At 45.7% G+C, this 23,979-nt stretch overlaps 10 non-coding genes across 10 annotated transcripts; all 10 read right to left on the bottom strand.

Moving 5' to 3' along the window:
- Positions 1-1,544: 1,544 nt before the first annotated feature.
- LOC130311728 (U2 spliceosomal RNA) lies at positions 1,545-1,735 on the bottom strand. The gene has a single exon (XR_008860033.1). It is a non-coding gene; the product is annotated as a U2 spliceosomal RNA (small nuclear RNA).
- Positions 1,736-3,828: 2,093 nt separating this feature from the next.
- Positions 3,829-4,019, bottom strand: LOC130311729 (U2 spliceosomal RNA). Its single transcript, XR_008860034.1, has one exon. It is a non-coding gene; the product is annotated as a U2 spliceosomal RNA (small nuclear RNA).
- A 2,094-nt stretch (positions 4,020-6,113) lies between these two features.
- Positions 6,114-6,304, bottom strand: LOC130311730 (U2 spliceosomal RNA). The gene has a single exon (XR_008860035.1). It is a non-coding gene; the product is annotated as a U2 spliceosomal RNA (small nuclear RNA).
- A 2,088-nt stretch (positions 6,305-8,392) lies between these two features.
- On the bottom strand, positions 8,393-8,583 carry LOC130311731 (U2 spliceosomal RNA). Its single transcript, XR_008860036.1, has one exon. It is a non-coding gene; the product is annotated as a U2 spliceosomal RNA (small nuclear RNA).
- A 2,072-nt stretch (positions 8,584-10,655) lies between these two features.
- On the bottom strand, positions 10,656-10,846 carry LOC130311732 (U2 spliceosomal RNA). Its single transcript, XR_008860037.1, has one exon. It is a non-coding gene; the product is annotated as a U2 spliceosomal RNA (small nuclear RNA).
- Positions 10,847-12,927: 2,081 nt separating this feature from the next.
- On the bottom strand, positions 12,928-13,118 carry LOC130311734 (U2 spliceosomal RNA). The gene has a single exon (XR_008860038.1). It is a non-coding gene; the product is annotated as a U2 spliceosomal RNA (small nuclear RNA).
- Positions 13,119-15,192: 2,074 nt separating this feature from the next.
- On the bottom strand, positions 15,193-15,383 carry LOC130311735 (U2 spliceosomal RNA). The gene has a single exon (XR_008860039.1). It is a non-coding gene; the product is annotated as a U2 spliceosomal RNA (small nuclear RNA).
- Positions 15,384-17,467: 2,084 nt separating this feature from the next.
- Positions 17,468-17,658, bottom strand: LOC130311736 (U2 spliceosomal RNA). Its single transcript, XR_008860040.1, has one exon. It is a non-coding gene; the product is annotated as a U2 spliceosomal RNA (small nuclear RNA).
- Positions 17,659-19,736: 2,078 nt separating this feature from the next.
- LOC130311738 (U2 spliceosomal RNA) lies at positions 19,737-19,927 on the bottom strand. Its single transcript, XR_008860042.1, has one exon. It is a non-coding gene; the product is annotated as a U2 spliceosomal RNA (small nuclear RNA).
- Positions 19,928-22,019: 2,092 nt separating this feature from the next.
- On the bottom strand, positions 22,020-22,210 carry LOC130311739 (U2 spliceosomal RNA). The gene has a single exon (XR_008860043.1). It is a non-coding gene; the product is annotated as a U2 spliceosomal RNA (small nuclear RNA).
- Positions 22,211-23,979: the final 1,769 nt, after the last annotated feature.

Genomic DNA, 23,979 nt, shown 5'->3' on the forward strand with positions numbered 1-23,979 from the left:
TACATACACAACAAAGCTGGGTTGTTGTTGTTTACACTCTGCAAGGCCTGTGGAAGTGAGTGACATCATAGCACTGTAGTTCTGAGGGTTCTAGATGGATGCAACAATCTCCTGTTGCTTCTATGAAGGCCATAATAGACGACATCACCAAACAGCTCCATAGTCACATACACAGCAAAGGAGAGATGTTGTTTACACCTAGTGATGTCAGTGGTATTGAGTGACATCACAGCACAGTGCTAAGGCTCCTGGGCCTGGACACAGCAGCGGCTGCAATATCTCAACGGAGAATACGTTTATATATATGTGTGTGTGTGCGCGTATATATATATATATATATATATATATGTATATATATATATATATATATATATTTCTCCGCCGAAATCACTTTTAAACCCATTTCCACCTTTTTTTCCCTTCTCTTCCTCTTACTTTTTTTTCACGTTTTTTTACGTTTTTCTCCTTTTCGCCTCTTTTCTGGGCGTATTATTCTTCTTTTTCTTCTTTTTTTTCGTCTAATGCATACCCCATCAGTGCAGCAATGCTTATTCAATACCGCCAGCAGATGGAGACACTGGGGGATAATTTTCTAAGGATTTATACTGATTTTTCCTGTCTGAATTTGTCGCACAGAAAGTTGCAGGCCAAATATGTGTGACATTTCTGCGACTTTAGCTTCTAGAGCATTTTTACAACATTATACATAGGTGCTGAATACATAAAAAGCGACTGTTCAGCGACAGACAAGTCGCATCGGCTGAAAGTAGGCCAGAATGTCAGTCCATGTTGGAGCAGGTTTAGATACAGTCTAAAGTATAGATCTCAAAGTCTGTGCACAGAATTTAGCAAGGGCCTCGCACCTTCTGATGCATCAGGTAGGTGCACAATAGCATAGCCTAACCCTCTGTACTTTGGTCTATATTGATGCGGGACATAGACAGCCAGCTGATGACCAATCCATTAGTGCAATGGATGGCTGGAAGCATTTGTCTTTGCCTTTGCAATACCACAGAAGCAATGCATGGTCAATGTACAGCAATGACACACCTGTGTGAACAGCCAGGAGACCCCCCCCATGTTATGTTACATAGTTACATAGTTAGTACGGTCGAAAAAAGACATATGTCCATCAAGTTCAACCAGGGAATTAAGGGGTAGGGGTGTGGCGCGATATTGGGGAAGGGATGAGATTTTATATTTCTTCATAAGCATTAATCTTATTTTGTCAATTAGGAACATTCAGCACCCACCCGCTATCAAGGCAGCTGCCTATCATGTCATGCCCTACCTGCACAGGTGTGCTGGCTACTCAAATGATCCAATTAAGGAGGCCATTTAGTCAGCAGCAGCAGAAGTCCTGTGCCTGGACGCTCCAACAGCGGCCAGACACAAGCAGAAGCAGAAGCAGCAGAAGCAGCAGCAGCACCACCTTTTGTTTTTTGGCTGCAGCAGCAGCAGCAAGGCCCACAGGGCTGGCTAGCTGGCTAGCCAGCAAGCAGGTAGCAATGAAAGTAGGAATCTTTCTTTTTAACCCTGTAAGGGGGTGGTGCACTGTACCCGAAGATACTGCCATATCGGGTCAATGCATAGGGCGACGGAAGCAAGCTTCGAAATCGGCCCCCGTTCTCAAAAATCCATTTAATATATGGTCCCCAGATAGGGGACGTATCAGATATTAAACTGATAAGAACAGATACTACACTTGATCTTAGCCAAAAGGCCGAGAAGCGATAACCGTGAAAGGGGCGGGCCCAACAAGGTCCCCTTCATGGGCACTATCACTGCTTGCTGTCAGGGAGGCTGCCAGACAATTTTCCATGCACACTCTGGGCTGGGGGGCAGTCAACCACCAGTACACACAGCAGAACCTAAACCCATACCATTATTGCTAAGCAGCAAGACAGGGGCCCATTGCACTCCCACGGGGCCTTTTTAAATGCAATCCATAACCCGGATTTGCCAGGAACCCTTCTTACTCCTCCTACTTGCATGTGACACTGGGCTTAGGATCTGCATAGGAAACACACACACAAGCACACACCTACCTTTGTTGCCTGCAGATGCCTCCTTGGCTGTCCCCAAACGGTATCAAACCAACACCCACGGGAAGCTGTAAGCATAGAGGACATGCCTGCACCCCATTGGACTTACCTGTGTGGGTTAAATCCGGGTTATTTGACAACCTATGGCGGTGATGGTTCTGCTCAGGCAGAGCAGTGCTGATGCTCCTCATAAAGCTGTCGCTGCTGTGAAGGTTCTAGGTGACATCACAAATCCCTATGGTTACATACACAACAAAGCTGGGTTGTTGTTGTTTACACTCTGCAAGGCCTGTGGAAGTGAGTGACATCATAGCACTGTAGTTCTGAGGGTTCTAGATGGATGCAACAATCTCCTGTTGCTTCTATGAAGGCCATAATAGACGACATCACCAAACAGCTCCATAGTCACATACACAGCAAAGGAGAGATGTTGTTTACACCTAGTGATGTCAGTGGTATTGAGTGACATCACAGCACAGTGCTAAGGCTCCTGGGCCTGGACACAGCAGCGGCTGCAATATCTCAACGGAGAATACGTTTATATATATGTGTGTGTGTGCGCGTATATATATATATATATATATATATATATATATATATATTTCTCCGCCGAAATCACTTTTAAACCCATTTCCACCTTTTTTTCCCTTCTCTTCCTCTTACTTTTTTTTCACGTTTTTTTACGTTTTTCTCCTTTTCGCCTCTTTTCTGGGCGTATTATTCTTCTTTTTCTTCTTTTTTTTCGTCTAATGCATACCCCATCAGTGCAGCAATGCTTATTCAATACCGCCAGCAGATGGAGACACTGGGGGATAATTTTCTAAGGATTTATACTGATTTTTCCTGTCTGAATTTGTCGCACAGAAAGTTGCAGGCCAAATATGTGTGACATTTCTGCGACTTTAGCTTCTAGAGCATTTTTACAACATTATACATAGGTGCTGAATACATAAAAAGCGACTGTTCAGCGACAGACAAGTCGCATCGGCTGAAAGTAGGCCAGAATGTCAGTCCATGTTGGAGCAGGTTTAGATACAGTCTAGATACAGTCTAAAGTATAGATCTCAAAGTCTGTGCACAGAATTTAGCAAGGGCCTCGCACCTTCTGATGCATCAGGTAGGTGCACAATAGCATAGCCTAACCCTCTGTACTTTGGTCTATATTGATGCGGGACATAGACAGCCAGCTGATGACCAATCCATTAGTGCAATGGATGGTTGGAAGCATTTGTCTTTGCCTTTGCAATACCACAGAAGCAATGCATGGTCAATGTACAGCAATGACACACCTATGTGAACAGCCAGGAGACCCCCCCCATGTTATGTTACATAGTTACATAGTTAGTACGGTCGAAAAAAGACATATGTCCATCAAGTTCAACCAGGGAATTAAGGGGTAGGGGTGTGGCGCGATATTGGGGAAGGGATGAGATTTTATATTTCTTCATAAGCATTAATCTTATTTTGTCAATTAGGAACATTCAGCACCCACCCGCTATCAAGGCAGCTGCCTATCATGTCATGCCCTACCTGCACAGGTGTGCTGGCTACTCAAATGATCCAATTAAGGAGGCCATTTAGTCAGCAGCAGCAGAAGTCCTGTGCCTGGACGCTCCAACAGCAGTCAGACACAAGCAGAAGCAGAAGCAGCAGAAGCAGCAGCAGCACCACCTTTTGTTTTTTGGCTGCAGCAGCAGCAGCAAGGCCCACAGGGCTGGCTAGCTGGCTAGCCAGCAAGCAGGTAGCAATGAAAGTAGGAATCTTTCTTTTTAACCCTGTAAGGGGGTGGTGCACTGTACCCGAAGATACTGCCATATCGGGTCAATGCATAGGGCGACGGAAGCAAGCTTCGAAATCGGCCCCCGTTCTCAAAAATCCATTTAATATATGGTCCCCAGATAGGGGACGTATCAGATATTAAACTGATAAGAACAGATACTACACTTGATCTTAGCCAAAAGGCCGAGAAGCGATAACCGTGAAAGGGGCGGGCCCAACAAGGTCCCCTTCATGGGCACTATCACTGCTTGCTGTCAGGGAGGCTGCCAGACAATTTTCCATGCACACTCTGGGCTGGGGGGCAGTCAACCACCAGTACACACAGCAGAACCTAAACCCATACCATTATTGCTAAGCAGCAAGACAGGGGCCCATTGCACTCCCACGGGGCCTTTTTAAATGCAATCCATAACCCGGATTTGCCAGGAACCCTTCTTACTCCTCCTACTTGCATGTGACACTGGGCTTAGGATCTGCATAGGAAACACACACACAAGCACACACCTACCTTTGTTGCCTGCAGATGCCTCCTTGGCTGTCCCCAAACGGTATCAAACCAACACCCACGGGAAGCTGTAAGCATAGAGGACATGCCTGCACCCCATTGGACTTACCTGTGTGGGTTAAATCCGGGTTATTTGACAACCTATGGCGGTGATGGTTCTGCTCAGGCAGAGCAGTGCTGATGCTCCTCATAAAGCTGTCGCTGCTGTGAAGGTTCTAGGTGACATCACAAATCCCTATGGTTACATACACAACAAAGCTGGGTTGTTGTTGTTTACACTCTGCAAGGCCTGTGGAAGTGAGTGACATCATAGCACTGTAGTTCTGAGGGTTCTAGATGGATGCAACAATCTCCTGTTGCTTCTATGAAGGCCATAATAGACGACATCACCAAACAGCTCCATAGTCACATACACAGCAAAGGAGAGATGTTGTTTACACCTAGTGATGTCAGTGGTATTGAGTGACATCACAGCACAGTGCTAAGGCTCCTGGGCCTGGACACAGCAGCGGCTGCAATATCTCAACGGAGAATACGTTTATATATATGTGTGTGTGTGCGCGTATATATATATATATATATATATATATATATATATATATATATATATATATTCTCCGCCGAAATCACTTTTAAACCCATTTCCACCTTTTTTTCCCTTCTCTTCCTCTTACTTTTTTTTCACGTTTTTTACGTTTTTCTCCTTTTCGCCTCTTTTCTGGGCGTATTATTCTTCTTTTTCTTCTTTTTTTTTTCGTCTAATGCATACCCCATCAGTGCAGCAATGCTTATTCAATACCGCCAGCAGATGGAGACACTGGGGGATAATTTTCTAAGGATTTATACTGATTTTTCCTGTCTGAATTTGTCGCACAGAAAGTTGCAGGCCAAATATGTGTGACATTTCTGCGACTTTAGCTTCTAGAGCATTTTTACAACATTATACATAGGTGCTGAATACATAAAAAGCGACTGTTCAGCGACAGACAAGTCGCATCGGCTGAAAGTAGGCCAGAATGTCAGTCCATGTTGGAGCAGGTTTAGATACAGTCTAAAGTATAGATCTTAAAGTCTGTGCACAGAATTTAGCAAGGGCCTCGCACCTTCTGATGCATCAGGTAGGTGCACAATAGCATAGCCTAACCCTCTGTACTTTGGTCTATATTGATGCGGGACATAGACAGCCAGCTGATGACCAATCCATTAGTGCAATGGATGGCTGGAAGCATTTGTCTTTGCCTTTGCAATACCACAGAAGCAATGCATGGTCAATGTACAGCAATGACACACCTGTGTGAACAGCCAGGAGACCCCCCCCATGTTATGTTACATAGTTACATAGTTAGTACGGTCGAAAAAAGACATATGTCCATCAAGTTCAACCAGGGAATTAAGGGGTAGGGGTGTGGCGCGATATTGGGGAAGGGATGAGATTTTATATTTCTTCATAAGCATTAATCTTATTTTGTCAATTAGGAACATTCAGCACCCACCCGCTATCAAGGCAGCTGCCTATCATGTCATGCCCTACCTGCACAGGTGTGCTGGCTACTCAAATGATCCAATTAAGGAGGCCATTTAGTCAGCAGCAGCAGAAGTCCTGTGCCTGGACGCTCCAACAGCGGCCAGACACAAGCAGAAGCAGAAGCAGCAGAAGCAGCAGCAGCACCACCTTTTGTTTTTTGGCTGCAGCAGCAGCAGCAAGGCCCACAGGGCTGGCTAGCTGGCTAGCCAGCAAGCAGGTAGCAATGAAAGTAGGAATCTTTCTTTTTAACCCTGTAAGGGGGTGGTGCACTGTACCCGAAGATACTGCCATATCGGGTCAATGCATAGGGCGACGGAAGCAAGCTTCGAAATCGGCCCCCGTTCTCAAAAATCCATTTAATATATGGTCCCCAGATAGGGGACGTATCAGATATTAAACTGATAAGAACAGATACTACACTTGATCTTAGCCAAAAGGCCGAGAAGCGATAACCGTGAAAGGGGCGGGCCCAACAAGGTCCCCTTCATGGGCACTATCACTGCTTGCTGTCAGGGAGGCTGCCAGACAATTTTCCATGCACACTCTGGGCTGGGGGGCAGTCAACCACCAGTACACACAGCAGAACCTAAACCCATACCATTATTGCTAAGCAGCAAGACAGGGGCCCATTGCACTCCCACGGGGCCTTTTTAAATGCAATCCATAACCCGGATTTGCCAGGAACCCTTCTTACTCCTCCTACTTGCATGTGACACTGGGCTTAGGATCTGCATAGGAAACACACACACAAGCACACACCTACCTTTGTTGCCTGCAGATGCCTCCTTGGCTGTCCCCAAACGGTATCAAACCAACACCCACGGGAAGCTGTAAGCATAGAGGACATGCCTGCACCCCATTGGACTTACCTGTGTGGGTTAAATCCGGGTTATTTGACAACCTATGGCGGTGATGGTTCTGCTCAGGCAGAGCAGTGCTGATGCTCCTCATAAAGCTGTCGCTGCTGTGAAGGTTCTAGGTGACATCACAAATCCCTATGGTTACATACACAACAAAGCTGGGTTGTTGTTGTTTACACTCTGCAAGGCCTGTGGAAGTGAGTGACATCATAGCACTGTAGTTCTGAGGGTTCTAGATGGATGCAACAATCTCCTGTTGCTTCTATGAAGGCCATAATAGACGACATCACCAAACAGCTCCATAGTCACATACACAGCAAAGGAGAGATGTTGTTTACACCTAGTGATGTCAGTGGTATTGAGTGACATCACAGCACAGTGCTAAGGCTCCTGGGCCTGGACACAGCAGCGGCTGCAATATCTCAACGGAGAATACGTTTATATATATGTGTGTGTGTGCGCGTATATATATATATATATATATATATATATATATATATATATATATTTCTCCGCCGAAATCACTTTTAAACCCATTTCCACCTTTTTTTCCCTTCTCTTCCTCTTACTTTTTTTTCACGTTTTTTTACGTTTTTCTCCTTTTCGCCTCTTTTCTGGGCGTATTATTCTTCTTTTTCTTCTTTTTTTTCGTCTAATGCATACCCCATCAGTGCAGCAATGCTTATTCAATACCGCCAGCAGATGGAGACACTGGGGGATAATTTTCTAAGGATTTATACTGATTTTTCCTGTCTGAATTTGTCGCACAGAAAGTTGCAGGCCAAATATGTGTGACATTTCTGCGACTTTAGCTTCTAGAGCATTTTTACAACATTATACATAGGTGCTGAATACATAAAAAGCGACTGTTCAGCGACAGACAAGTCGCATCGGCTGAAAGTAGGCCAGAATGTCAGTCCATGTTGGAGCAGGTTTAGATACAGTCTAAAGTATAGATCTCAAAGTCTGTGCACAGAATTTAGCAAGGGCCTCGCACCTTCTGATGCATCAGGTAGGTGCACAATAGCATAGCCTAACCCTCTGTACTTTGGTCTATATTGATGCGGGACATAGACAGCCAGCTGATGACCAATCCATTAGTGCAATGGATGGCTGGAAGCATTTGTCTTTGCCTTTGCAATACCACAGAAGCAATGCATGGTCAATGTACAGCAATGACACACCTGTGTGAACAGCCAGGAGACCCCCCCCATGTTATGTTACATAGTTACATAGTTAGTACGGTCGAAAAAAGACATATGTCCATCAAGTTCAACCAGGGAATTAAGGGGTAGGGGTGTGGCGCGATATTGGGGAAGGGATGAGATTTTATATTTCTTCATAAGCATTAATCTTATTTTGTCAATTAGGAACATTCAGCACCCACCCGCTATCAAGGCAGCTGCCTATCATGTCATGCCCTACCTGCACAGGTGTGCTGGCTACTCAAATGATCCAATTAAGGAGGCCATTTAGTCAGCAGCAGCAGAAGTCCTGTGCCTGGACGCTCCAACAGGGGCCAGACACAAGCAGAAGCAGAAGCAGCAGAAGCAGCAGCAGCACCACCTTTTGTTTTTTGGCTGCAGCAGCAGCAGCAAGGCCCACAGGGCTGGCTAGCTGGCTAGCCAGCAAGCAGGTAGCAATGAAAGTAGGAATCTTTCTTTTTAACCCTGTAAGGGGGTGGTGCACTGTACCCGAAGATACTGCCATATCGGGTCAATGCATAGGGCGACGGAAGCAAGCTTCGAAATCGGCCCCCGTTCTCAAAAATCCATTTAATATATGGTCCCCAGATAGGGGACGTATCAGATATTAAACTGATAAGAACAGATACTACACTTGATCTTAGCCAAAAGGCCGAGAAGCGATAACCGTGAAAGGGGCGGGCCCAACAAGGTCCCCTTCATGGGCACTATCACTGCTTGCTGTCAGGGAGGCTGCCAGACAATTTTCCATGCACACTCTGGGCTGGGGGGCAGTCAACCACCAGTACACACAGCAGAACCTAAACCCATACCATTATTGCTAAGCAGCAAGACAGGGGCCCATTGCACTCCCACGGGGCCTTTTTAAATGCAATCCATAACCCGGATTTGCCAGGAACCCTTCTTACTCCTCCTACTTGCATGTGACACTGGGCTTAGGATCTGCATAGGAAACACACACACAAGCACACACCTACCTTTGTTGCCTGCAGATGCCTCCTTGGCTGTCCCCAAACGGTATCAAACCAACACCCACGGGAAGCTGTAAGCATAGAGGACATGCCTGCACCCCATTGGACTTACCTGTGTGGGTTAAATCCGGGTTATTTGACAACCTATGGCGGTGATGGTTCTGCTCAGGCAGAGCAGTGCTGATGCTCCTCATAAAGCTGTCGCTGCTGTGAAGGTTCTAGGTGACATCACAAATCCCTATGGTTACATACACAACAAAGCTGGGTTGTTGTTGTTTACACTCTGCAAGGCCTGTGGAAGTGAGTGACATCATAGCACTGTAGTTCTGAGGGTTCTAGATGGATGCAACAATCTCCTGTTGCTTCTATGAAGGCCATAATAGACGACATCACCAAACAGCTCCATAGTCACATACACAGCAAAGGAGAGATGTTGTTTACACCTAGTGATGTCAGTGGTATTGAGTGACATCACAGCACAGTGCTAAGGCTCCTGGGCCTGGACACAGCAGCGGCTGCAATATCTCAACGGAGAATACGTTTATATATATGTGTGTGTGTGCGCGTATATATATATATATATATATATATATATTTCTCCGCCGAAATCACTTTTAAACCCATTTCCACCTTTTTTTCCCTTCTCTTCCTCTTACTTTTTTTTCACGTTTTTTTACGTTTTTCTCCTTTTCGCCTCTTTTCTGGGCGTATTATTCTTCTTTTTCTTCTTTTTTTTCGTCTAATGCATACCCCATCAGTGCAGCAATGCTTATTCAATACCGCCAGCAGATGGAGACACTGGGGGATAATTTTCTAAGGATTTATACTGATTTTTCCTGTCTGAATTTGTCGCACAGAAAGTTGCAGGCCAAATATGTGTGACATTTCTGCGACTTTAGCTTCTAGAGCATTTTTACAACATTATACATAGGTGCTGAATACATAAAAAGCGACTGTTCAGCGACAGACAAGTCGCATCGGCTGAAAGTAGGCCAGAATGTCAGTCCATGTTGGAGCAGGTTTAGATACAGTCTAAAGTATAGATCTCAAAGTCTGTGCACAGAATTTAGCAAGGGCCTCGCACCTTCTGATGCATCAGGTAGGTGCACAATAGCATAGCCTAACCCTCTGTACTTTGGTCTATATTGATGCGGGACATAGACAGCCAGCTGATGACCAATCCATTAGTGCAATGGATGGCTGGAAGCATTTGTCTTTGCCTTTGCAATACCACAGAAGCAATGCATGGTCAATGTACAGCAATGACACACCTGTGTGAACAGCCAGGAGACCCCCCCCATGTTATGTTACATAGTTACATAGTTAGTACGGTCGAAAAAAGACATATGTCCATCAAGTTCAACCAGGGAATTAAGGGGTAGGGGTGTGGCGCGATATTGGGGAAGGGATGAGATTTTATATTTCTTCATAAGCATTAATCTTATTTTGTCAATTAGGAACATTCAGCACCCACCCGCTATCAAGGCAGCTGCCTATCATGTCATGCCCTACCTGCACAGGTGTGCTGGCTACTCAAATGATCCAATTAAGGAGGCCATTTAGTCAGCAGCAGCAGAAGTCCTGTGCCTGGACGCTCCAACAGCGGCCAGACACAAGCAGAAGCAGAAGCAGCAGAAGCAGCAGCAGCACCACCTTTTGTTTTTTGGCTGCAGCAGCAGCAGCAAGGCCCACAGGGCTGGCTAGCTGGCTAGCCAGCAAGCAGGTAGCAATGAAAGTAGGAATCTTTCTTTTTAACCCTGTAAGGGGGTGGTGCACTGTACCCGAAGATACTGCCATATCGGGTCAATGCATAGGGCGACGGAAGCAAGCTTCGAAATCGGCCCCCGTTCTCAAAAATCCATTTAATATATGGTCCCCAGATAGGGGACGTATCAGATATTAAACTGATAAGAACAGATACTACACTTGATCTTAGCCAAAAGGCCGAGAAGCGATAACCGTGAAAGGGGCGGGCCCAACAAGGTCCCCTTCATGGGCACTATCACTGCTTGCTGTCAGGGAGGCTGCCAGACAATTTTCCATGCACACTCTGGGCTGGGGGGCAGTCAACCACCAGTACACACAGCAGAACCTAAACCCATACCATTATTGCTAAGCAGCAAGACAGGGGCCCATTGCACTCCCACGGGGCCTTTTTAAATGCAATCCATAACCCGGATTTGCCAGGAACCCTTCTTACTCCTCCTACTTGCATGTGACACTGGGCTTAGGATCTGCATAGGAAACACACACACAAGCACACACCTACCTTTGTTGCCTGCAGATGCCTCCTTGGCTGTCCCCAAACGGTATCAAACCAACACCCACGGGAAGCTGTAAGCATAGAGGACATGCCTGCACCCCATTGGACTTACCTGTGTGGGTTAAATCCGGGTTATTTGACAACCTATGGCGGTGATGGTTCTGCTCAGGCAGAGCAGTGCTGATGCTCCTCATAAAGCTGTCGCTGCTGTGAAGGTTCTAGGTGACATCACAAATCCCTATGGTTACATACACAACAAAGCTGGGTTGTTGTTGTTTACACTCTGCAAGGCCTGTGGAAGTGAGTGACATCATAGCACTGTAGTTCTGAGGGTTCTAGATGGATGCAACAATCTCCTGTTGCTTCTATGAAGGCCATAATAGACGACATCACCAAACAGCTCCATAGTCACATACACAGCAAAGGAGAGATGTTGTTTACACCTAGTGATGTCAGTGGTATTGAGTGACATCACAGCACAGTGCTAAGGCTCCTGGGCCTGGACACAGCAGCGGCTGCAATATCTCAACGGAGAATACGTTTATATATATGTGTGTGTGTGCGCGTATATATATATATATATATATATATATATATATATATATTTCTCCGCCGAAATCACTTTTAAACCCATTTCCACCTTTTTTTCCCTTCTCTTCCTCTTACTTTTTTTTCACGTTTTTTTACGTTTTTCTCCTTTTCGCCTCTTTTCTGGGCGTATTATTCTTCTTTTTCTTCTTTTTTTTCGTCTAATGCATACCCCATCAGTGCAGCAATGCTTATTCAATACCGCCAGCAGATGGAGACACTGGGGGATAATTTTCTAAGGATTTATACTGATTTTTCCTGTCTGAATTTGTCGCACAGAAAGTTGCAGGCCAAATATGTGTGACATTTCTGCGACTTTAGCTTCTAGAGCATTTTTACAACATTATACATAGGTGCTGAATACATAAAAAGCGACTGTTCAGCGACAGACAAGTCGCATCGGCTGAAAGTAGGCCAGAATGTCAGTCCATGTTGGAGCAGGTTTAGATACAGTCTAAAGTATAGATCTCAAAGTCTGTGCACAGAATTTAGCAAGGGCCTCGCACCTTCTGATGCATCAGGTAGGTGCACAATAGCATAGCCTAACCCTCTGTACTTTGGTCTATATTGATGCGGGACATAGACAGCCAGCTGATGACCAATCCATTAGTATGGATGGCTGGAAGCATTTGTCTTTGCCTTTGCAATACCACAGAAGCAATGCATGGTCAATGTACAGCAATGACACACCTGTGTGAACAGCCAGGAGACCCCCCCCCCATGTTATGTTACATAGTTACATAGTTAGTACGGTCGAAAAAAGACATATGTCCATCAAGTTCAACCAGGGAATTAAGGGGTAGGGGTGTGGCGCGATATTGGGGAAGGGATGAGATTTTATATTTCTTCATAAGCATTAATCTTATTTTGTCAATTAGGAACATTCAGCACCCACCCGCTATCAAGGCAGCTGCCTATCATGTCATGCCCTACCTGCACAGGTGTGCTGGCTACTCAAATGATCCAATTAAGGAGGCCATTTAGTCAGCAGCAGCAGAAGTCCTGTGCCTGGACGCTCCAACAGCGGCCAGACACAAGCAGAAGCAGAAGCAGCAGAAGCAGCAGCAGCACCACCTTTTGTTTTTTGGCTGCAGCAGCAGCAGCAAGGCCCACAGGGCTGGCTAGCTGGCTAGCCAGCAAGCAGGTAGCAATGAAAGTAGGAATCTTTCTTTTTAACCCTGTAAGGGGGTGGTGCACTGTACCCGAAGATACTGCCATATCGGGTCAATGCATAGGGCGACGGAAGCAAGCTTCGAAATCGGCCCCCGTTCTCAAAAATCCATTTAATATATGGTCCCCAGATAGGGGACGTATCAGATATTAAACTGATAAGAACAGATACTACACTTGATCTTAGCCAAAAGGCCGAGAAGCGATAACCGTGAAAGGGGCGGGCCCAACAAGGTCCCCTTCATGGGCACTATCACTGCTTGCTGTCAGGGAGGCTGCCAGACAATTTTCCATGCACACTCTGGGCTGGGGGGCAGTCAACCACCAGTACACACAGCAGAACCTAAACCCATACCATTATTGCTAAGCAGCAAGACAGGGGCCCATTGCACTCCCACGGGGCCTTTTTAAATGCAATCCATAACCCGGATTTGCCAGGAACCCTTCTTACTCCTCCTACTTGCATGTGACACTGGGCTTAGGATCTGCATAGGAAACACACACACAAGCACACACCTACCTTTGTTGCCTGCAGATGCCTCCTTGGCTGTCCCCAAACGGTATCAAACCAACACCCATGGGAAGCTGTAAGCATAGAGGACATGCCTGCACCCCATTGGACTTACCTGTGTGGGTTAAATCCGGGTTATTTGACAACCTATGGCGGTGATGGTTCTGCTCAGGCAGAGCAGTGCTGATGCTCCTCATAAAGCTGTCGCTGCTGTGAAGGTTCTAGGTGACATCACAAATCCCTATGGTTACATACACAACAAAGCTGGGTTGTTGTTGTTTACACTCTGCAAGGCCTGTGGAAGTGAGTGACATCATAGCACTGTAGTTCTGAGGGTTCTAGATGGATGCAACAATCTCCTGTTGCTTCTATGAAGGCCATAATAGACGACATCACCAAACAGCTCCATAGTCACATACACAGCAAAGGAGAGATGTTGTTTACACCTAGTGATGTCAGTGGTATTGAGTGACATCACAGCACAGTGCTAAGGCTCCTGGGCCTGGACACAGCAGCGGCTGCAATATCTCAACGGAGAATACGTTTATATATATGTGTGTGTGTGCGCGTATATATATATATATATATATATATATATTTCTCCGCCGAAATCACTTTTAAACCCATTTCCACCTTTTTTTCCCTTCTCTTCCTCTTACTTTTTTTTCACGTTTTTTTACGTTTTTCTCCTTTTCGCCTCTTTTCTGGGCGTATTATTCTTCTTTTTCTTCTTTTTTTTCGTCTAATGCATACCCCATCAGTGCAGCAATGCTTATTCAATACCGCCAGCAGATGGAGACACTGGGGGATAATTTTCTAAGGATTTATACTGATTTTTCCTGTCTGAATTTGTCGCACAGAAAGTTGCAGGCCAAATATGTGTGACATTTCTGCGACTTTAGCTTCTAGAGCATTTTTACAACATTATACATAGGTGCTGAATACATAAAAAGCGACTGTTCAGCGACAGACAAGTCGCATCGGCTGAAAGTAGGCCAGAATGTCAGTCCATGTTGGAGCAGGTTTAGATACAGTCTAAAGTATAGATCTCAAAGTCTGTGCACAGAATTTAGCAAGGGCCTCGCACCTTCTGATGCATCAGGTAGGTGCACAATAGCATAGCCTAACCCTCTGTACTTTGGTCTATATTGATGCGGGACATAGACAGCCAGCTGATGACCAATCCATTAGTGCAATGGATGGCTGGAAGCATTTGTCTTTGCCTTTGCAATACCACAGAAGCAATGCATGGTCAATGTACAGCAATGACACACCTGTGTGAACAGCCAGGAGACCCCCCCCCCATGTTATGTTACATAGTTACATAGTTAGTACGGTCGAAAAAAGACATATGTCCATCAAGTTCAACCAGGGAATTAAGGGGTAGGGGTGTGGCGCGATATTGGGGAAGGGATGAGATTTTATATTTCTTCATAAGCATTAATCTTATTTTGTCAATTAGGAACATTCAGCACCCACCCGCTATCAAGGCAGCTGCCTATCATGTCATGCCCTACCTGCACAGGTGTGCTGGCTACTCAAATGATCCAATTAAGGAGGCCATTTAGTCAGCAGCAGCAGAAGTCCTGTGCCTGGACGCTCCAACAGCGGCCAGACACAAGCAGAAGCAGAAGCAGCAGAAGCAGCAGCAGCACCACCTTTTGTTTTTTGGCTGCAGCAGCAGCAGCAAGGCCCACAGGGCTGGCTAGCTGGCTAGCCAGCAAGCAGGTAGCAATGAAAGTAGGAATCTTTCTTTTTAACCCTGTAAGGGGGTGGTGCACTGTACCCGAAGATACTGCCATATCGGGTCAATGCATAGGGCGACGGAAGCAAGCTTCGAAATCGGCCCCCGTTCTCAAAAATCCATTTAATATATGGTCCCCAGATAGGGGACGTATCAGATATTAAACTGATAAGAACAGATACTACACTTGATCTTAGCCAAAAGGCCGAGAAGCGATAACCGTGAAAGGGGCGGGCCCAACAAGGTCCCCTTCATGGGCACTATCACTGCTTGCTGTCAGGGAGGCTGCCAGACAATTTTCCATGCACACTCTGGGCTGGGGGGCAGTCAACCACCAGTACACACAGCAGAACCTAAACCCATACCATTATTGCTAAGCAGCAAGACAGGGGCCCATTGCACTCCCACGGGGCCTTTTTAAATGCAATCCATAACCCGGATTTGCCAGGAACCCTTCTTACTCCTCCTACTTGCATGTGACACTGGGCTTAGGATCTGCATAGGAAACACACACACAAGCACACACCTACCTTTGTTGCCTGCAGATGCCTCCTTGGCTGTCCCCAAACGGTATCAAACCAACACCCACGGGAAGCTGTAAGCATAGAGGACATGCCTGCACCCCATTGGACTTACCTGTGTGGGTTAAATCCGGGTTATTTGACAACCTATGGCGGTGATGGTTCTGCTCAGGCAGAGCAGTGCTGATGCTCCTCATAAAGCTGTCGCTGCTGTGAAGGTTCTAGGTGACATCACAAATCCCTATGGTTACATACACAACAAAGCTGGGTTGTTGTTGTTTACACTCTGCAAGGCCTGTGGAAGTGAGTGACATCATAGCACTGTAGTTCTGAGGGTTCTAGATGGATGCAACAATCTCCTGTTGCTTCTATGAAGGCCATAATAGACGACATCACCAAACAGCTCCATAGTCACATACACAGCAAAGGAGAGATGTTGTTTACACCTAGTGATGTCAGTGGTATTGAGTGACATCACAGCACAGTGCTAAGGCTCCTGGGCCTGGACACAGCAGCGGCTGCAATATCTCAACGGAGAATACGTTTATATATATGTGTGTGTGTGCGCGTATATATATATATATATATATATATATATATATATATATATTTCTCCGCCGAAATCACTTTTAAACCCATTTCCACCTTTTTTTCCCTTCTCTTCCTCTTACTTTTTTTTCACGTTTTTTTACGTTTTTCTCCTTTTCGCCTCTTTTCTGGGCGTATTATTCTTCTTTTTCTTCTTTTTTTTCGTCTAATGCATACCCCATCAGTGCAGCAATGCTTATTCAATACCGCCAGCAGATGGAGACACTGGGGGATAATTTTCTAAGGATTTATACTGATTTTTCCTGTCTGAATTTGTCGCACAGAAAGTTGCAGGCCAAATATGTGTGACATTTCTGCGACTTTAGCTTCTAGAGCATTTTTACAACATTATACATAGGTGCTGAATACATAAAAAGCGACTGTTCAGCGACAGACAAGTCGCATCGGCTGAAAGTAGGCCAGAATGTCAGTCCATGTTGGAGCAGGTTTAGATACAGTCTAAAGTATAGATCTCAAAGTCTGTGCACAGAATTTAGCAAGGGCCTCGCACCTTCTGATGCATCAGGTAGGTGCACAATAGCATAGCCTAACCCTCTGTACTTTGGTCTATATTGATGCGGGACATAGACAGCCAGCTGATGACCAATCCATTAGTGCAATGGATGGCTGGAAGCATTTGTCTTTGCCTTTGCAATACCACAGAAGCAATGCATGGTCAATGTACAGCAATGACACACCTGTGTGAACAGCCAGGAGACCCCCCCCATGTTATGTTACATAGTTACATAGTTAGTACGGTCGAAAAAAGACATATGTCCATCAAGTTCAACCAGGGAATTAAGGGGTAGGGGTGTGGCGCGATATTGGGGAAGGGATGAGATTTTATATTTCTTCATAAGCATTAATCTTATTTTGTCAATTAGGAACATTCAGCACCCACCCGCTATCAAGGCAGCTGCCTATCATGTCATGCCCTACCTGCACAGGTGTGCTGGCTACTCAAATGATCCAATTAAGGAGGCCATTTAGTCAGCAGCAGCAGAAGTCCTGTGCCTGGACGCTCCAACAGCGGCCAGACACAAGCAGAAGCAGAAGCAGCAGAAGCAGCAGCAGCACCACCTTTTGTTTTTTGGCTGCAGCAGCAGCAGCAAGGCCCACAGGGCTGGCTAGCTGGCTAGCCAGCAAGCAGGTAGCAATGAAAGTAGGAATCTTTCTTTTTAACCCTGTAAGGGGGTGGTGCACTGTACCCGAAGATACTGCCATATCGGGTCAATGCATAGGGCGACGGAAGCAAGCTTCGAAATCGGCCCCCGTTCTCAAAAATCCATTTAATATATGGTCCCCAGATAGGGGACGTATCAGATATTAAACTGATAAGAACAGATACTACACTTGATCTTAGCCAAAAGGCCGAGAAGCGATAACCGTGAAAGGGGCGGGCCCAACAAGGTCCCCTTCATGGGCACTATCACTGCTTGCTGTCAGGGAGGCTGCCAGACAATTTTCCATGCACACTCTGGGCTGGGGGGCAGTCAACCACCAGTACACACAGCAGAACCTAAACCCATACCATTATTGCTAAGCAGCAAGACAGGGGCCCATTGCACTCCCACGGGGCCTTTTTAAATGCAATCCATAACCCGGATTTGCCAGGAACCCTTCTTACTCCTCCTACTTGCATGTGACACTGGGCTTAGGATCTGCATAGGAAACACACACACAAGCACACACCTACCTTTGTTGCCTGCAGATGCCTCCTTGGCTGTCCCCAAACGGTATCAAACCAACACCCACGGGAAGCTGTAAGCATAGAGGACATGCCTGCACCCCATTGGACTTACCTGTGTGGGTTAAATCCGGGTTATTTGACAACCTATGGCGGTGATGGTTCTGCTCAGGCAGAGCAGTGCTGATGCTCCTCATAAAGCTGTCGCTGCTGTGAAGGTTCTAGGTGACATCACAAATCCCTATGGTTACATACACAACAAAGCTGGGTTGTTGTTGTTTACACTCTGCAAGGCCTGTGGAAGTGAGTGACATCATAGCACTGTAGTTCTGAGGGTTCTAGATGGATGCAACAATCTCCTGTTGCTTCTATGAAGGCCATAATAGACGACATCACCAAACAGCTCCATAGTCACATACACAGCAAAGGAGAGATGTTGTTTACACCTAGTGATGTCAGTGGTATTGAGTGACATCACAGCACAGTGCTAAGGCTCCTGGGCCTGGACACAGCAGCGGCTGCAATATCTCAACGGAGAATACGTTTATATATATGTGTGTGTGTGCGCGTATATATATATATATATATATATATATATATATATTTCTCCGCCGAAATCACTTTTAAACCCATTTCCACCTTTTTTTCCCTTCTCTTCCTCTTACTTTTTTTTCACGTTTTTTTACGTTTTTCTCCTTTTCGCCTCTTTTCTGGGCGTATTATTCTTCTTTTTCTTCTTTTTTTTCGTCTAATGCATACCCCATCAGTGCAGCAATGCTTATTCAATACCGCCAGCAGATGGAGACACTGGGGGATAATTTTCTAAGGATTTATACTGATTTTTCCTGTCTGAATTTGTCGCACAGAAAGTTGCAGGCCAAATATGTGTGACATTTCTGCGACTTTAGCTTCTAGAGCATTTTTACAACATTATACATAGGTGCTGAATACATAAAAAGCGACTGTTCAGCGACAGACAAGTCGCATCGGCTGAAAGTAGGCCAGAATGTCAGTCCATGTTGGAGCAGGTTTAGATACAGTCTAAAGTATAGATCTCAAAGTCTGTGCACAGAATTTAGCAAGGGCCTCGCACCTTCTGATGCATCAGGTAGGTGCACAATAGCATAGCCTAACCCTCTGTACTTTGGTCTATATTGATGCGGGACATAGACAGCCAGCTGATGACCAATCCATTAGTGCAATGGATGGCTGGAAGCATTTGTCTTTGCCTTTGCAATACCACAGAAGCAATGCATGGTCAATGTACAGCAATGACACACCTGTGTGAACAGCCAGGAGACCCCCCCCATGTTATGTTACATAGTTACATAGTTAGTACGGTCGAAAAAAGACATATGTCCATCAAGTTCAACCAGGGAATTAAGGGGTAGGGGTGTGGCGCGATATTGGGGAAGGGATGAGATTTTATATTTCTTCATAAGCATTAATCTTATTTTGTCAATTAGGAACATTCAGCACCCACCCGCTATCAAGGCAGCTGCCTATCATGTCATGCCCTACCTGCACAGGTGTGCTGGCTACTCAAATGATCCAATTAAGGAGGCCATTTAGTCAGCAGCAGCAGAAGTCCTGTGCCTGGACGCTCCAACAGCGGCCAGACACAAGCAGAAGCAGAAGCAGCAGAAGCAGCAGCAGCACCACCTTTTGTTTTTTGGCTGCAGCAGCAGCAGCAAGGCCCACAGGGCTGGCTAGCTGGCTAGCCAGCAAGCAGGTAGCAATGAAAGTAGGAATCTTTCTTTTTAACCCTGTAAGGGGGTGGTGCACTGTACCCGAAGATACTGCCATATCGGGTCAATGCATAGGGCGACGGAAGCAAGCTTCGAAATCGGCCCCCGTTCTCAAAAATCCATTTAATATATGGTCCCCAGATAGGGGACGTATCAGATATTAAACTGATAAGAACAGATACTACACTTGATCTTAGCCAAAAGGCCGAGAAGCGATAACCGTGAAAGGGGCGGGCCCAACAAGGTCCCCTTCATGGGCACTATCACTGCTTGCTGTCAGGGAGGCTGCCAGACAATTTTCCATGCACACTCTGGGCTGGGGGGCAGTCAACCACCAGTACACACAGCAGAACCTAAACCCATACCATTATTGCTAAGCAGCAAGACAGGGGCCCATTGCACTCCCACGGGGCCTTTTTAAATGCAATCCATAACCCGGATTTGCCAGGAACCCTTCTTACTCCTCCTACTTGCATGTGACACTGGGCTTAGGATCTGCATAGGAAACACACACACAAGCACACACCTACCTTTGTTGCCTGCAGATGCCTCCTTGGCTGTCCCCAAACGGTATCAAACCAACACCCACGGGAAGCTGTAAGCATAGAGGACATGCCTGCACCCCATTGGACTTACCTGTGTGGGTTAAATCCGGGTTATTTGACAACCTATGGCGGTGATGGTTCTGCTCAGGCAGAGCAGTGCTGATGCTCCTCATAAAGCTGTCGCTGCTGTGAAGGTTCTAGGTGACATCACAAATCCCTATGGTTACATACACAACAAAGCTGGGTTGTTGTTGTTTACACTCTGCAAGGCCTGTGGAAGTGAGTGACATCATAGCACTGTAGTTCTGAGGGTTCTAGATGGATGCAACAATCTCCTGTTGCTTCTATGAAGGCCATAATAGACGACATCACCAAACAGCTCCATAGTCACATACACAGCAAAGGAGAGATGTTGTTTACACCTAGTGATGTCAGTGGTATTGAGTGACATCACAGCACAGTGCTAAGGCTCCTGGGCCTGGACACAGCAGCGGCTGCAATATCTCAACGGAGAATACGTTTATATATATGTGTGTGTGTGCGCGTATATATATATATATATATATATATATATATATATATATATATATATTTCTCCGCCGAAATCACTTTTAAACCCATTTCCACCTTTTTTTCCCTTCTCTTCCTCTTACTTTTTTTTCACGTTTTTTTACGTTTTTCTCCTTTTCGCCTCTTTTCTGGGCGTATTATTCTTCTTTTTCTTCTTTTTTTTCGTCTAATGCATACCCCATCAGTGCAGCAATGCTTATTCAATACCGCCAGCAGATGGAGACACTGGGGGATAATTTTCTAAGGATTTATACTGATTTTTCCTGTCTGAATTTGTCGCACAGAAAGTTGCAGGCCAAATATGTGTGACATTTCTGCGACTTTAGCTTCTAGAGCATTTTTACAACATTATACATAGGTGCTGAAAATACATAAAAAGCGACTGTTCAGCGACAGACAAGTCGCATCGGCTGAAAGTAGGCCAGAATGTCAGTCCATGTTGGAGCAGGTTTAGATACAGTCTAAAGTATAGATCTCAAAGTCTGTGCACAGAATTTAGCAAGGGCCTCGCACCTTCTGATGCATCAGGTAGGTGCACAATAGCATAGCCTAACCCTCTGTACTTTGGTCTATATTGATGCGGGACATAGACAGCCAGCTGATGACCAATCCATTAGTGCAATGGATGGCTGGAAGCATTTGTCTTTGCCTTTGCAATACCACAGAAGCAATGCATGGTCAATGTACAGCAATGACACACCTGTGTGAACAGCCAGGAGACCCCCCCCATGTTATGTTACATAGTTACATAGTTAGTACGGTCGAAAAAAGACATATGTCCATCAAGTTCAACCAGGGAATTAAGGGGTAGGGGTGTGGCGCGATATTGGGGAAGGGATGAGATTTTATATTTCTTCATAAGCATTAATCTTATTTTGTCAATTAGGAACATTCAGCACCCACCCGCTATCAAGGCAGCTGCCTATCATGTCATGCCCTACCTGCACAGGTGTGCTGGCTACTCAAATGATCCAATTAAGGAGGCCATTTAGTCAGCAGCAGCAGAAGTCCTGTGCCTGGACGCTCCAACAGCGGCCAGACACAAGCAGAAGCAGAAGCAGCAGAAGCAGCAGCAGCACCACCTTTTGTTTTTTGGCTGCAGCAGCAGCAGCAAGGCCCACAGGGCTGGCTAGCTGGCTAGCCAGCAAGCAGGTAGCAATGAAAGTAGGAATCTTTCTTTTTAACCCTGTAAGGGGGTGGTGCACTGTACCCGAAGATACTGCCATATCGGGTCAATGCATAGGGCGACGGAAGCAAGCTTCGAAATCGGCCCCCGTTCTCAAAAATCCATTTAATATATGGTCCCCAGATAGGGGACGTATCAGATATTAAACTGATAAGAACAGATACTACACTTGATCTTAGCCAAAAGGCCGAGAAGCGATAACCGTGAAAGGGGCGGGCCCAACAAGGTCCCCTTCATGGGCACTATCACTGCTTGCTGTCAGGGAGGCTGCCAGACAATTTTCCATGCACACTCTGGGCTGGGGGGCAGTCAACCACCAGTACACACAGCAGAACCTAAACCCATACCATTATTGCTAAGCAGCAAGACAGGGGCCCATTGCACTCCCACGGGGCCTTTTTAAATGCAATCCATAACCCGGATTTGCCAGGAACCCTTCTTACTCCTCCTACTTGCATGTGACACTGGGCTTAGGATCTGCATAGGAAACACACACACAAGCACACACCTACCTTTGTTGCCTGCAGATGCCTCCTTGGCTGTCCCCAAACGGTATCAAACCAACACCCACGGGAAGCTGTAAGCATAGAGGACATGCCTGCACCCCATTGGACTTACCTGTGTGGGTTAAATCCGGGTTATTTGACAACCTATGGCGGTGATGGTTCTGCTCAGGCAGAGCAGTGCTGATGCTCCTCATAAAGCTGTCGCTGCTGTGAAGGTTCTAGGTGACATCACAAATCCCTATGGTTACATACACAACAAAGCTGGGTTGTTGTTGTTTACACTCTGCAAGGCCTGTGGAAGTGAGTGACATCATAGCACTGTAGTTCTGAGGGTTCTAGATGGATGCAACAATCTCCTGTTGCTTCTATGAAGGCCATAATAGACGACATCACCAAACAGCTCCATAGTCACATACACAGCAAAGGAGAGATGTTGTTTACACCTAGTGATGTCAGTGGTATTGAGTGACATCACAGCACAGTGCTAAGGCTCCTGGGCCTGGACACAGCAGCGGCTGCAATATCTCAACGGAGAATACGTTTATATATATGTGTGTGTGTGCGCGTATATATATATATATATATATATATATATTTCTCCGCCGAAATCACTTTTAAACCCATTTCCACCTTTTTTTCCCTTCTCTTCCTCTTACTTTTTTTTCACGTTTTTTTACGTTTTTCTCCTTTTCGCCTCTTTTCTGGGCGTATTATTCTTCTTTTTCTTCTTTTTTTTCGTCTAATGCATACCCCATCAGTGCAGCAATGCTTATTCAATACCGCCAGCAGATGGAGACACTGGGGGATAATTTTCTAAGGATTTATACTGATTTTTCCTGTCTGAATTTGTCGCACAGAAAGTTGCAGGCCAAATATGTGTGACATTTCTGCGACTTTAGCTTCTAGAGCATTTTTACAACATTATACATAGGTGCTGAATACATAAAAAGCGACTGTTCAGCGACAGACAAGTCGCATCGGCTGAAAGTAGGCCAGAATGTCAGTCCATGTTGGAGCAGGTTTAGATACAGTCTAAAGTATAGATCTCAAAGTCTGTGCACAGAATTTAGCAAGGGCCTCGCACCTTCTGATGCATCAGGTAGGTGCACAATAGCATAGCCTAACCCTCTGTACTTTGGTCTATATTGATGCGGGACATAGACAGCCAGCTGATGACCAATCCATTAGTGCAATGGATGGCTGGAAGCATTTGTCTTTGCCTTTGCAATACCACAGAAGCAATGCATGGTCAATGTACAGCAATGACACACCTGTGTGAACAGCCAGGAGACCCCCCCCCCATGTTATGTTACATAGTTACATAGTTAGTACGGTCGAAAAAAGACATATGTCCATCAAGTTCAACCAGGGAATTAAGGGGTAGGGGTGTGGCGCGATATTGGGGAAGGGATGAGATTTTATATTTCTTCATAAGCATTAATCTTATTTTGTCAATTAGGAA

The sequence above is a fragment of the Hyla sarda genome, unplaced genomic scaffold (genome assembly GCF_029499605.1).
Source record: "Hyla sarda isolate aHylSar1 unplaced genomic scaffold, aHylSar1.hap1 scaffold_1663, whole genome shotgun sequence".
NCBI classification, from domain to species: domain Eukaryota; kingdom Metazoa; phylum Chordata; class Amphibia; order Anura; family Hylidae; genus Hyla; species Hyla sarda.